The sequence below is a fragment of the Orcinus orca genome, chromosome 1, assembly GCF_937001465.1.
Source record: "Orcinus orca chromosome 1, mOrcOrc1.1, whole genome shotgun sequence".
Taxonomy (NCBI): Eukaryota; Metazoa; Chordata; class Mammalia; order Artiodactyla; family Delphinidae; genus Orcinus; species Orcinus orca.
In genome coordinates this window covers 37574743-37590587 of record NC_064559.1, presented here as the reverse complement: position 1 = coordinate 37590587, position 15845 = coordinate 37574743, and positions in this window count along the sequence as shown.

Here is a 15845-nt window from a genome sequence, read left to right as displayed (position 1 = left end):
AAATGTAATAAAAGAGTTGAAAATCACCCAGAATGGATTAAAAACACGAGATGGAAAATATTATTGAAAGGATAAAGCCAGAGGACTTGTTTCAAAGTCCAACATCGAAAGAACAAAATAATTCAAGATATTTTCCCCAAATGGATGTTACATGTTTCCAGAGAGAAAGGACTTACTGAGAACCCAGCATTATAGCTGAACATAGCCCACAAAAGGTACATTAAGGCTTCTCAGTGTACTAAGGAATGAAGAAAATATCCTACAAGTTTCCAGGGAGAAAACATGTTACATCCGAAGATCGGGAATTGGAATAGCTTTGAATTTCTTAACTGCAACGCTGGGAGCTAAATGTCAATGGAGCAGTGCCTTCAAAATTATAAAGGAAACCAGTTTACAATCAATAATTCTATCTGTAGCTAAACTAAGTGTGAGAGTGAAATAATGACAATTTCAAACATATAAGGTATGAAAAAGTTTGCCTCTAGTATGTCGATTCTCAGAAAGTTGGTGAAGAATGTGCCTGTTACAAATGAGGGAGTAAACTAAGAAAGAGGGAGATGGGGCACAGGAAACAGGGAATCCAGCACAGGAGAGGACAAGAGAATCCCTGGGGTGACGGTGAAGGGAGAGCCTAGTAGGAGAGCTGTGCTTCAGGCACTGGGGACAGCCAGTCCAGACAGGAGCAGATTCAAGTTTAGGATTAGTAAAAGAAAAAAAAAAAAAAATGGAATTAAGAAAAACGACCAATCTAAAAGAACGAGAAAAAAAAAAAAAGAAAAAGTAGTACAAATAGAAAACATAAAATAAGATGATAGAAATAAATCATAATAAATGTAAGTGGACTGAAAACTTACCAACTAAAGGGCAGAGGTTATTAAAATGGACTTAAGAAAATTCAACTTTATACTGTTTACAAAAGGCACACCTTAAAGTAAAGACAGAGAAATGTCAAAAGTAAAAGGATGAAGAAAAATCTTTCAGGCAAATATTAATAGAAAGAAAGCTCATGTAGCTACATTAATATCAGGCAAAACACACTTCAATACAAAAAGCATTACTAAAGATTAAATAGATTAAATGTTTTATTCACCATGAAAATATAAAAATTCTATTCTTTTCTATATCTAATAATATAATTTCAAATATATAAAGCAAAAACTGATAGAACTACAAAAAGAGCAAAATTCACCTACCCAGTGGAAAATTTTAGTACAATTCCCTCCAAAAATAATCAAGCAGTAAGAAAATTAGCTAGAAATAAAAGAATTGAATGACATAATTAACACACTTATTCCAAAGGCTGTATATAGAACTCTGAATCCAACCCTTGGCAAATACACATTGTGCTCAAGCACACATGGAACACTTATGAAAATTAAATTTGTATCATTAGGCTGGTAAGCAAGTCTCTATAAGTGGGAAAGCTGTCATATCATTGACACTATGTTTTCTGACTGAAATGGAATTACGTGTATTATTTTTCAAATAACATAACAAACCCAATATGTTTGAAAAATTCTAAAACAAGCTTCTGAAAATTCAATGGATCAGAAAACAAACCAAGGTAGAAATTGGAAAATGTATAAATTCAAAGGACAACAAACTAGCATATATCAAGATATATGTAAGGAGCAAAGTTGTTATTAGTGAGAATTTTACAGATTTTTATGTTTATTTAGAAAATAAGAAAGAATGGAAATTAATGAGCTAAGAGTCTTAAAAAATTACAAAAAACAACAGAATGCACACAAAGCCAAAAGTGGGTATTTCTGAAAATCTTAAAACTGATTAGATTTATTTTTAAAAAAAGAAAGAAGGAAAATAATATTAGGATTTAAAAATCATAGCTATAGATATGAGATAATTTAAAATATTAAGAGAATAATAAGAACAATTATATCTCTTTAAGTTTAAAAACAGATGAAAAGGACAATATTACATACCAAAACTGACTCAAGAAGAAATAGGAAATCGGCACACGACTCTAACTATTAAGTAAATTGAATGAATCATTAAAAATTGACCCCCGTACATATTCAGTATCACTCACGAGACTCAGACATTTTAGTGGTGAGTTCTATAGAACAGTTAAGAAGCAAAAAGTTCTAATTTTATACAAACACTTCCAGATAACAAACAAAGAGGCAGCAATACTAACCAACTTACTATATATTTTTAATACAACTTTAAAGCAAAAGTATACCAGGACAGTAAGAAAAAGAATAATAACATATTAACCTATTGCTAAACAGAGGTGCAAAATTCAAGGCAAAATGCTAGCAAACAGAAGCCAGCAATGTATTAAAACTCACAGTTACATTCACACATACACATACACACAAATGGTACAAAAGGGGGTCTTCAACTGTATTAATAATGTTCTATTTCCTAGGGTGAGTGGAGGCTCACAAGTTCCTTACATTACTCTTGATAGCCTTTTTTATGCCTGAAATATTTCAAAATATATTTTTAAGCAGCTAAAAGGCCTTTGAGATATAACTGAGGATGTCCAAGAATTGGCCTATTTTAAACTGAAATGTTAATGTAATAGTTTCTGGAGGCATTTAAAGACTCATAAAATGTAGTATATCCATGTGTTATTCTCAACTCTTAATCTTCTTTTCTCCCCAGAAATACACTGAATTTCCTCTTTCAATGGGATGTATGTTCTAATTTTTCCTCTCAACTTTCACAGTCTCCTTAGCTTACAAATATACTCAAGCCTCCGCTATCCTTAATAAATTAAAAAATGAATTCCTATCACAGTTACCTGCTGTGAATTCCTTGCCTCCCCTCTTACCAGAGTTCTTGGAAGAGCAGCCTGTACTTCCTTTCTGTAACCCATCACTTCCCCTCACTCTGCAAACCACTGCAATCCGGTTCCTGTCCACTTTGGCAGAAGAGCTCACACTCTGGTCTCAACAATTGCTTAAAAGTCAAATTCAAAATAACCTTCCAGTTTAATAGACCTCTGCTGTCCTTGACGCTGCTGATCTCTTCCTTCTCCCTGAAGCTCTTTCGTCCCTTGATTCTGTGATGCTCTACTTTCCTGGTTCTCACACCTCTCTGTTCTGCTGCTGTATTCTTCACAACCTCTGAGTTGTCACCTTTGTTATAAATCAGGAGACCAAATGCATGTGGGAGTATTTCTGAACTCTCTACCTGTTCCGTTCATCAGTTTGTCTATCCTTGGTCCAAAACCACACTATCTTAATTACTGTATCTTTATAATTCATCTTGATCTAGACTAACATAAGGTCTCCAGCTTTATTTCTCTTTAAGATTGGCTTGGCTATTAATTGCCTCTTCAGATTTTCACACACATTTTAGAATATTGCTTCTTTTGAAGTCTTTTGCCCCCTAAATCTACCCCAAAATTTTTCAGAAATTTTTGAAATTCTAAAGTCTGAGAATATCTAACCTAGTTATTCTTACTCATTTTTTTTTTTTTTTTTTTGGCAGTACGCGGGCGTCTCACTGTCGTGGCCTCTCCCGTTGCAGAGCACAGGCTCCGGACACACAGGGTTAGCGGCCATGGCTCATGGGCCCAGCCGCTCCGTGGCATGTGGGATCCTCCCGGACCAGGGCTCAAACCCGTGTCCCCTGCATCGGCAGGTGGACTCTCAACCACTGCGCCACCAGGGAAGCCCTTCTTACTCATTTTAAGGATTAACTTAGGGGGCAGTTTCATCAGAAACCTTCCTGTCTTCCCCACCACAGATTGCTTAGTTTCTCATTTTATTATTATCCCACTTACTATATTATTAAGTGATATAAATATTTAATATATTATTAATATGAGACATAGAAAAGTAAACCTATCTGTCTTCCACACAACTGGCAAGTTTTTAATTTGGAATTCAAATCCAGATTCCAAAGCATGATTTTTTTCCCCACTATTTACTCTTCCTCGTCTAGTGACATAATAGTTAATCATGGGATTTAAATTTAATTTGTTAGAGATTTGATGTTTACTTTTTAAAACCAAATGAATTATTAACTTTATAGAAAAAAATATTTACTACCTGTAAATAAGTGTTCAAGATAAACTTTAATTTTTTTAAACTAAAATATTTTCTTATTCTAAATAAAAATATTTTTTAAGGGCTTCCCTGGTGTTGCAGTGGTTAAGAATCCACCTGCCAATGCAGGGGACACAGGTTCGTGCCCTGGTCCAGGAAGATCCCACATGCCGTGGAGCCACAAAGCCCATGCGCCATAATTACTGAGCCTGCGCTCTAGAGCCCACGAGCCACAACTACTGAGCCCGTGAGCCACAACTACTGAAGCCCGTGCACCTAGAGCCCGTGCTCCACAACAAAGAGAAGCCACCGCAATGAGAAGCCCGCGCACCGCAACGAAGAGTAGCTCCCGCTCGCCACAACTGGAGAAAGCCCACGTGCAGCAACGAAGACCCAACACAGCCAAAAAAATAAATTAATTAAAAAATATATATATAGATAGTTGAAATTATTTATTGCCCCAGAACGCATTGGCATAAAACAAGTATTTTATTATATTCGTGAATTCTGTGGGTCAGGGCTCAGCCCAAAGGTCTTGTCTCTGCTCCACCAGGCCTGGGGCCTCAGTTGGGAAGACTGGAGTGTCTGGACACTCCTTCATTTATAGATCTGGTGCCTGACCGACAGGCGGGGCTCCACAGAGGCTGTCAACCAGAGAGCCTAGATCGGGCCTCTCTTTGCAGCTTGTGGTAGCTGGCTTCCAAGAGAGGGAGAATGTCAGGAGAGCAAGCAACCCAGAGAAACAGGAGGAAGCTGCAGGGCCCTTTCTGATCCAGTCTCAGAAGTCACACAGCAGCCATTCTATCATACTCTATTGGTAGAAGGAGTCACAAGCTAGCTCAGCTTTAATGGGAGGGGACATAGAGTCTGCTCTCAATGATAGGAGTGTCAACAAATTTGGGGCCATATCTTAAAACCACCAAAGTTCATAAAAATGTCTAGACTTTAATCATGTTTTTGGTATCTGCATGCTTGTTTCTCTCTTTACTGTTAATATCGGGTCTGAAAGTGATACCTTTGCAGTATCCATAGTTAGATCCATTCTGCAGGAGAGATGTGACAGCTCCACAAGGTTTCCCATCGCCCTTCACATCAGGAGGATTTGGGGATGATATTAGAAACAAATTCTAAATCTTCCATTCCTCTCTTCTGGAATTTTCCCATTGGCATAGACTGTGTAAAGGACTGGCCTCGTGTGGTACCCAAGAGATAGAACAAGGAGTGTTTCCCTGACTTAAGAAATTTTCTTTGAGATTATGATAATATGTCATATATGGGGAGATATCCAAATGGAGATCAATGAACATTTTAGTATTTCACTTGAATAGTAATAGGGCACATTTCTTGAGCACTTACCATTCGTCAGCACTGTGCTCCGCGCTTATTTGATCTTTTAGCATTCTATGCCCTTGCCACTCAGAGTGTGGGTCTCAACTCAGCAGCATCAACATCACCTGGGAGCTTATTAAAAATGCAGAATCTCGGGCCCCAGCCCGGACCTCTTGAATGTGAATGTACATTTTAACACGTCCCCCAGGTGGTTCGTGTGCACGTTAAAGTTTTAGACCTACTGTTTGATGAAGTAGGCACTGCTGCTATCTGCCTGGAGAAACTTGCTGAAGAGTGCATAATTTGTGAGTTAGCAGAGGCAGAATCCAAATCCAAGTTTGACTGGCTCCAAAACCTGCGCTTTTAACAAATGCTCCAAAATGCCCCTCAGTAAATTTCATCATCGTGTTAGCAAGGATTTTGCTATCTGTTTAAAGGGAGGTTGTGAAAGTCTTCAGTGATTCTGAGAAAGAGGCTCTGCTCTTAGGACAGGTTTCTCTACCAAAGCAGTATTAGTCCATCACTCCGCAAATTATTTGGCCCTCTGTTTCCCCTGCTAGATTGAGAGTTCCTTAAGAGGTGGGACTATTGCTCTGTTTTTACATCTCTAGAAACTAACACAGAAGCTGGCATGTAACATACGATTTGTTCCTTACATGCTCATTAATGAATCAACAAATGGACCTGTCTATTCAAGTGAGTTGTATAGATTATGGACACTTAACTGGAAGCTGAAGTTATTTTGCAGTAAAAGAAGATGCAAGGGTTTTCTCTGGGGTTTGCTACAAGCCCAGGGTTTCAGCTGCAGAAAACCAAAGCACAAAGCTGCTGCTCTTGGCTTGTCGGTGAAGCTTATCTCTCCATCCAGGCAGCCCCCCACCCCAGCCAAGCAATGGACTTCCTGAGAAAGTTCTCCTTTCTTTCCCAGCTTCAGAGCCCAGCTTCTCTGTGGCTATAATTAACCTCCACATGATTTATGAAGGACGGGACCTGTGAAACACAGAGAAGCTTGATCATAATCCTCAGATTTCTGTGGCCCCTCAGTTTCTAAAGTTCTCTTTTATGTATTCCATCTCAACTCTTCTTATTGAGAAATCTAGAGAGAGAAGAGCATGGAGACACAGCCATGTCTGGTGGTTAGAGCAACCAGATGTCTGCTTTTTGAGGGACAGTTTCCATTATGCTTGCTCGCCTGGCGTAGTTATTAACAACATCCTCTTTCACTGTCGGAAACACTCATGTTTGGATGCTAAATTATATGGTCCCCCTAGTCATTGGGACCTAGTGATGGTCCTAAAGTTACTTCAGGAGCCCAAACAGGGCCAGCCCGTCATGCAGGGAGCTGCTTTCTGGACTGGTAAGCCATCGGTCATTGGTTGTTTCTCAAAGTGTGGTCTTCAGGTCAACTGCTTCAACCAGATTTGGAGCTGGGTATCCACGTGGGTGTCCAGGGCCCACCTTGGTCCTCATCACTCAGAACCAGGAGGCCTTTTCCCTCAGGGTCTTAGTCACTCTAAGACACTTAAGACACTCTCTACTGTAACCTTAGTTCACCTTGAAGACCCCTGATAACCTTCTGTGCCCCCAAGCGCACATCCTTCCAACCCTGTGCACCTAGAATTGTTAGTTTTCAGGTTCCAGACCTCCTGCTTCCCACCAGCCTTCAGCGGTGGCCTGACTACCACCTTCCCCACACACCAGAGCTCTATTATTAGGTAGTAGCATCAGAAACTAGAACTGCAATCCCAGCGGCCCTTTGATCTCCAGAGAGAATCACCGGAAGGGACAGCCCAGCCTGAGGTTATATAGTCCAGCTCTCTTTCCTCTGGGCTCCGGAGGCCTGAAGGCCAGCAGGAAGGAGCTGCACTATTCTTAGCCAAGGTGTGGGAGCCTGGCAGGAGCTTCAGGCTCTGCCCCAAGTGTCAGAGACAGGAATTGGCCACCCACTCCGGCTGCTTCCCCTCTCTCCCTTGGCTGCCCCTCACACAAGGAAACGACCCCCACGCTCCCCCTACCCGACAGCAGCTTACGGCTCAGACACAGGCCACCCCCTCAGTCCCCTCAGCAGCAGGCATGGCTCAGCCTCCCTCTTAGAGGGAAGCTTCTGGGTACAGTTAGAGCCAGGTGGTGCCTTGGTTCCTTCACTGACCCCTATCACTCTACAGATGCCAGGACTGAGCCCCACAGAGGGACAGGGGTTCGTTCAGGTCCACCTGGATGTTTAGGGTCTGAACATCTAACCAGTGTTGGGTGGGGTCATAGGCTGTAGGAGCTATGAGATTGGGCTAAGGTTTCCAGATACCAGTCAGAAGACGTGGGCCCTCTGTGACATTTTCACCAGCCCTCAGTAAACTGAAGAAAATTAGGGTAAGATCACCAACACTTCAGGACCTTCTCACTCTTTCTCCAGTTCTAATACTCTGGCTTCACTCTGGGGTCTTCAGACGGTTGCTGGGCTAGCTCTCCTAGGTCAATACATGCTCAGAGGAATCTCCCAGGCCCCAATCTTACTTTCCCCATCGAATCTTCTCAAAGTTCTTCCATTTGGATATGGCCATCTCTGGAGAAAACACACATCTGGGAAGCAGCTGCCTGGCCACTCTCACAAAATCATCTCTGTCTGAGGCAGTTGAAGCCAGAGTGGGGAATAGGCGTGGAGGTCCAAGGAAAAACATGAAGTCTGTCCAAGATGGGATCTGGGTAGAGTGTCGAGGTACCACCCCAAATGTTTGGAGCCATGCCTCCAGGGTAGCCACTGGGATTCCAACTGTCCTTTGTGCCTTCCTCTGATCCCTGCAAGACCAGATGCGTCCCACAGCTGTGTACCATCTGCTACCCCCGACCCCAAAGGAAGCTATAGTCTGGAGGTTAAAGACGTGAGGAGGAAGAGAGTGACTCTTCCTTGGCTCTGGAGGGTGAGTTGTGGGAATAAGCATCTAGACTTCCCACAAAGCAGGAAAATGACCTGACATCCGTCTGCACAGTGGCTCCCCCAAAACTCGTCTGGCATGAGAAAAAATTTTAAAGAAAAATCAATATGCTGGGGTTTCCAAACTATTTTCCTACTAAATGTTTCATAGACTCTAGCTTAGAAACTTTACCTTTCCTATTTATTCTATTATCTGGCCCTCTCCCTTCCTCCTCACCCCAAACACTTGCACCCCGAGTTCCCAACCTGGGTCATGACGAGTCTAACAGCATCTAGTCAAGCTGACATCCAATCCTCCCCAAAGGAAGAGAACTGTACACCCATCCAGCAGATGATGTTATCGGCCCCTCCCTGAGCTCAGAAGCTTGGTGCAGCCCAGACATATGGATCTTTTTAGAGACTCATGCAATTTGGCAATCCTGTTTCACACCCTCCAAGCCCTGCTGCTCCGACACTGCTCTGCTGGGACTGCACCAGCAGAGGGAAGGAGTGGATTCATGTAGGCTCTTTTATTCTTGTTCTTCCCTTGTCATTTCTCCTGGCAACTGTCTACTCGATCTGGAAAACACAATTGTTTCTCTCCAGGTCCAGTCTTTGGCTGAAAACAGGAAGGAATTGAGAGAGACAGACAGAGACAGAGAGAGGAGGGACCGAAAGAACACAGCAGCACTATTCTGGTTAGTTTTCCAAGACCGAAGGCTGGGAACCCCTCAACCAACTACACACTTGGTCTTGCTCCTCCCCTTCTCCACTGCCAGCCACTCCTGGAGGAGCCATTTACGCCCCCACGGTCTGTGTAAACAGCGCTGCTGGTCCGTGCAGTGCTCGACCAGAGCACTACATGTTGCCCCTCTGCCCCCATCACATAATCCAGCCTGAGGCTCTGTGGGTACATTGAGCCTTGCTCTGTGTGCTCAGAAATGATGGAAAATGCTTCTGCTGAGACGAAAATATGTCCCTGCAACTTTGTGGGCACACTTGCCCCTTTCCTTCCCCAGCCAGACACACAGGAGGCTGCCATGTCTTGAACGAAAGGGAATGATTTTGCTGACCTGGAAGAAAGAACGACTTCTCTGCTCAGGGACCAGAAGTCAGAACTGCCAAGGAAAGTGTTCTGGCACTCAGAGGTCTGATTCTCACAGCGCAAGACCTCCAGTGACCCCCCAACTGGGGAGTCTGCAAAATGTGTACCCTAAAGGGCAGGCCATCTTGCATGAAGATGTGAGACTAGGAGGGGTCCAAAAAATTCACAGGAATTGGGCAGTCCTTGACCCATTCCCCCACCTTCTGCCTCCAAGGTGGTCTCTTCGAGGCATAAGCCTCACTCAGAAGATAAGCAGTGGGAAAAGGGAGAAGGGAGGAATGTTCCCAGAGTCAGACCCCGACCAACCACCTTACTTTATGTGATGATTTCAAGACAGAAAAGACCTCTATATAAAGTGCAACAGTCAATAGTTTGGGACAGATGTTTCCTTTCCAGCCACATTTTCCTGCCCCAGGTTAAAAATAACCGCCCTCTCTGTTTTGGCCTCCATCAAATGTATGTCATTAAAACCGTCCATTTGGGTTTCCAAAGACAAAGACTGATAGGTTCCTGGATTTTACAGCCTGTTGGCCCATGAACTACATGCAGTATCGGGTGCAAGATGATTCCAGCCCCTTGAGGCAATTCTTGGACCCTCTAGTGAAGGAAATTGCTTCCCTGCTCCTACCTTTAGGTAGCACCAGAGAGAGAATTTCCAAATGAGGAAGCACAGTTTGCCAAGTAGCTCCACTTTTGTTACTCCAAATAAATCCTTCATGTTGGAATTTCCTTGAATCCATTACACCCCAACCCCCAGGGTAGCCTGGACCCGCTTTGGTACTCTGGCTTTAATGGAAATATAAATGTTGTCTGGTAGCACTCATGAGCGAAGCTGAGATAGGCCTGCACTTGCAGGAAGATTTATTGAAAGTCTAGAAGAGACAGAAGGGAAATAAGCAGAGGCAATATCAGAAGTACAGACACACTCACATTCACAGACCATGGATTTCTGACCCATTCTCAGAAAGCTGCTTCCCAGGGCTTAAAAATTCTTCACCCAAGTTGCCCTCGTCACTGACATATCCACTCTTTTAGCTAAGCTGCTTTCAGCTATCACGTGGCCGCTCCCTCAGACGATGCAGGTCCTAACAAATCTTAAGACAAGAACTATAATTGGTCTTGCCACAGCTTTTTCCTTTTCACAATGAAAATAGCTTTATTTGCTATTTTTGTTTGTAAAAGTAATGCACAGGTATTGTAAAATAAAATAAGGTCCACGCTGCACACAGACGTGAAGAAGAAAAAGTGACATTTGCCCCTAACTCTACCACCCAGAGATGATCATTGAGTATGATGTGATGCATGTTATCCCCTCACACCCTGACCTTTTTTCCTTCCCACAACAAAATAGCAACACACCGTGATGTGCTTTTTCCTCACTTACACGTCACATCACCAGCTCTTAATAGCTATAGCAATGCACAGAAAAGCTGTGGATTATGTGCAAGTCTAGAGGAAACACCATGTCCTTCTCTCTTACTGAGAAGCCTGTCTCTCAGGAAGCAAAATTGGGATGGCAGTCCTGGGCCAACATCGAAGGAAGGGAGAAACAAAGCATTGCATTTTATGCTTCTTTACTGAACATCATTACAGTTTTGCCTTTAATGATATCCCAAGGGGCCTATGAAAGATGCCAACAGATTATCTTGGGCGCTTGCACTGGTTGATCAGCCCAAGCTCACTCCCCTCTAAGGAACAGCCCCACCTACTCAAGTGCAAGAGAGGGATGTTATCCTAACATAAGAATACTCTCCAACCCCACTTGAAATATATATATATATATATATATATATATATATATATATATATATATATATATATATATGCAATTTGAAAACTTTTGTAATTTAAATTTTTGTAACAAATTATTCACAAAGTGATGATATGAACTAGAAAGAAGATACACTCTAAATATTAAAGTATAGATTAACAAGATAAAAGGAATTTTATCCATAATAATTTGAAAACTTTAGTAAATAAATAAATTCCTAGGAAAATAACAGTTTACTCAAGAGGAAATGTTTTAGAACTGAGAACTCTCATAACAATTAGAAAAAATGGAAATAGTATTTTTCAACGTCCCACACTAAATATCAGGCCCAAGTGATTTCATAGGAAAGTTCTAACAAATCTTTAAAAATGTGATCATCCCCATCTTACAAAAACTCTTCCTGGGACTATAAAAAAAGAAAATATTCTCCAACTCACTTTATAAGGACTTCATAACCCCAATACCAAAATCAGACAATGACACAATGATGAAGAAAGAAATACAGACCCATTTCATTTATGAATATAGAAACAAAAGCCATAAATAGAAGACTGCATTAGCAACTTAAATTCTACAGTGTATAAAAATGATAATAAGCCACGACAAAGTTGGGTTTAATGCAAAGTTGGTTTAATGTTCAAAAGCCGATAAAGTTAATTCACTAAACTCCCATATTAAAAGAGGAAAAGCTGTACTTCTCTTCAATTAGATGTAGATATTTTTAAAACATCATACATTCATTATTTTAAAAAGAACTCTTTTAATAAATTAGGAATAGAAGGGAATTTCTTTAGCATGATATAAATAGCACATATAAAAAAATTAAGCAAATGTAGTCCTCAGTGGGGAAACATTATAACATTACCCTTTAAAACCTGAAATGAGGTAAGAATGTATAAGATCACCCATCTTTCATTCTTGTAGCAGATGTTCTTGCCAGTACATTAACTTAAGAAAAAGGAATTCAAAGGGAGAAGAAAAAATAAAATTATCACTATTTGTAGTTGATATGATCATTTACATAGAAAACCCCAAAGAATCTACAAATACTTAGAAATAATAGAATTTAACAAGGTAGCTCAATAGAGGATTAATATAAAACAATGAACTGTCATTTCACACACCAGCAACAAAAATAACTAAATAGAAGATGCTATTTACAACAGTATTAGAGGATGTCAATTACCTAGGAATAAATCTAACAAAAGATGAATTAAAACCACTACAGGGAAGATCATAAACTTTAAAGAAGAACCAAACAATGGAGAGCTATGCCAACTTCACTGAATGAAAGATTCCATTCTCTCCAAATTAATCTACAGGGAAATTTTTATCAAAATCCAAAAGGTTATTTTGGGGAGGAATCTGATAAGCAAATTCTAATCTATATGGAAGAGTAAAGAGCCGAGAATAGCCAGGCCACTTTTCTGAGAAAAATTTGAGTTTTCACTCGACCTAACCATATCAGGAGTTATTTGAAGCTGCAGTAAATGAGGCAATGCTAAAGGCCCTGGGATACATATGGTGACCAATGAATAGGGAGCCCAGAAACAGGCACATATATATGAAGTGTTGACACATAACAGAAATGGCATTCCAGATGAGTATGGAAAGGATAGACTATGCAGTAAATAGAGCTGGGCAAGTGTTTCTCTGTATAAAAAAATACATGAAACTGGATTAGTGACAGTTATTCACCCTGCATCTCTCAGTACCAACCCCACGCTTCTATACTCTTCTCTAGAATGCAGGTTATAATGTGTGTTTGCTCTATTATGTGAGAATATTCAGTTCTGCTACAGAGGACAAGGAAAGCAGACAGGATGGGTGAATTTCATCAGATGTACTATTTATAGGGGATAAGTAAGCAAGTGGTTTGTGAGACATAGGCAGAAGTCACATGTGCTAAAAGTAGGAGCAAATTTGTAATCTGTGAGACATGCAAAAATAGAATAAATTGAATATATTATAAAAAGAAGGGACCAAACAAAAGTGTTACTTACAGGTAGAAAGGAATAGAAAAATCAAATCATGAGTCACCAAGTGTAGAGAGCATGCCTCCTCGGGCTGACAGCCAGGTCATCCCTAAGTTGTCTACCTATTGGTAGACATTATTCTGGCCCCTGTATGCTCTGCCCCATAAACGCTGACAAAAGGGATGGCTGCCCAGAAGAACACTTACGAGCTGTGTGCATAAACCTGCCACCCGACCAACTTGCCCTTGCATCTCCCAATAGAGCAAGTATATGTTGGTTCCAAGCATCTTCCACCTACTGATCCTTTAACCTCAATGCTGGTCCTCAAAACTGCACTACTGGAGCAAAACACAAGATTCAGAGAATGTGTGGTCCTTTTACCCTGCTTGTACCCATCGCAAGTGGGTTAACTTACCCCAACTCTTTCCTCTTGGTTCTAGCTGTATGTTTTAAATAGATTCGGTAACCTTCGTGATTTGATTACCATAATTTGGTCTGAGCCTTCTTGGTCTGTGGCCTCTGTAGCCTGCCTAGAGCACACTGGAGGTTTCCACTGCATGGAGCCAATTTCCCACAAGACCCTAGGGCTGGGAATCTATATGCCACATCTCCCAGATTCCCTTGTCAGCTGGTTTCTGGTTATGTTCTGCCAAGAGGAAGCACTCGAGAGAGACTGGCAGATGGGAAGAGGACAGAAAGGGCTTACTTCTGACCTCAGGTTCTCATCGCCTCCCTCTAATATCTGTACACCTCCACCACCAAGCATCCTTCCTTGCCAAACTGGGCTCCGAACCCTGAAAGCTTTCAAAGACCCAAGACAAGTTAGCAATGTGGGAAAAAGTCTTGTTTCCAAAATACGAAAATGGAAAATCAAAATGAACAAATGTTTTATTAAATGCCTCTAAAAGGTAAACTCAGCCAACTTGTAAACTGCAATTCAACTCTTTAGCACTTATATCAGTATATAAATGTAATAAAGCTTGAACCACAAGAACAAAATGAAGAATATATCATAAAACTCAAAAAAATTGTAAATAATTTCCCTTATTTTTTTTACATCAAAGTAGTTATATTTGACATGGGATGAGGGTCTATTTTAAATGGATTGATACGACATGTGTGTGTTTTGGGGCTGGGGTGGGGGATGTTCAATGGTAAGGGTGGCCATGACCTAGAAGTCTATCAGGGCCCAACAGAGCCTCTCACTCTATAGATTTCTGCTGCATCTGACACAGAGTGTGGTGTAGGTTTATTTTTATTTTCTAAAGATTTTTTTTTGATGTGGACCATTTTTTTTAAAGTTTTTATTGAATTTATTACCATATTGCCTCTTTTTTATGTTCTGGCTGTGAGGTATGTGGGATCTTAGCTCCCCAACCAGGGATCGAACACGCACCCCCTGTGTTGGAAGGCGAAGTCTTAACCACTAGACCGCCAGGGAAGTCCCTGCGTGGTGTAGTTAACATCCTCTTTCAGCAACAGCTCATGTGACAAAGTAGGGGAGCAGAAACATTGAGGAGTAGCCAGAAAAGGCTAGAGCTTTGAAGACCCTTGCTAGCTCAGCTCTATGTGGCCTGTGAGGAAACGTAAGGCTGGGGCCCCAGGGCAGACATGTGTCCAATGGCCAGAACCTGAGTTTGTGGGTGGCCAGGGCAAGGTCATGTGTGCTTGGAGTCATGAGTCTCAGTGGCCCTGGAAAATAGAAAGAGTGGTCAGTTATCACCTAGTGTCATGGTTCTGGTGTCATCTATAGTCTTGTAGGCCAGAGAAGAACAGCTCTGGTTTCCCAGAGGAAGTGATTTGTCAGCCTCCAGTGCCTCCTACTCCTATTTCCCTCCCTGAAGTCTGCCATCCACTTTGTACCTAACCTGTCTTTGTTCTATACCAGGGCTTCTTAAACTTTAGCGTGTAAAGAAGAGAGTGCCTATTAAAAGCGCAGATCCCCAGACCTTACCCTTGATTCTCTGTAGACCATGCTTTGAGAAGCTCTGTTCCATAGGATCGTTGTCTCCTCTGCCCCCAAAGCTAGTTAAGAAATTCAGGTGCTAGGGACAAGTTCATGCTCCAGCTAGGGCAGACAAAGGGCATTTGAAGTAACCAGACGAATTTACTAAGAATGAAGGAAGAGCCGAGAGGGCCAAATTGGTTTTCATATGGGGTTTTCAACCCCACATTTTGTTCACAACCTCTCATTGGGGGTTAAGCAGATCCAGCTCCTGGAGCTGAGAGAGCTGGGGGTCGGCGGAGGGCAACTGTTTTTCTCTGTTAATTGGGAGTTCCAAGGACAAAAGCCTGATTTTAAAAATGTATCTTGTAACCCTTTCCGTCCCCATCTGCAGGCCCTTGAGATCACAGTGTGGTCAGATCTGAATCACCATTTGCACTTTGAAACAGATACATACCATACCACCGTGTTCTACCAAATCTGCATCAGAAGCCTTTGGTTTCATTATGTGATGAAAGGCTTTGTTTCCTCTGCAAAGGAAAGTTAGGCAGCATGATCAGAATGGGAGTTTCGGGTTGCTTTTAGACCTGGACACCCTTCTACTTTCATAATGCTAGGGGGTCTGCAGAGAAGTAAATCAGAAAAGAGCAGTGCTGGGCTTTCCTCTCTCTCCCTTTTGGCTCTGTGGAACAGACATCATGGAAAAGACTGGACTGGGTATTTGTAATCATGTGATCCCACTCAGGATCTCAGGGCATAGTCTCCAAGACTGTGCCTTCTCTTACCCGC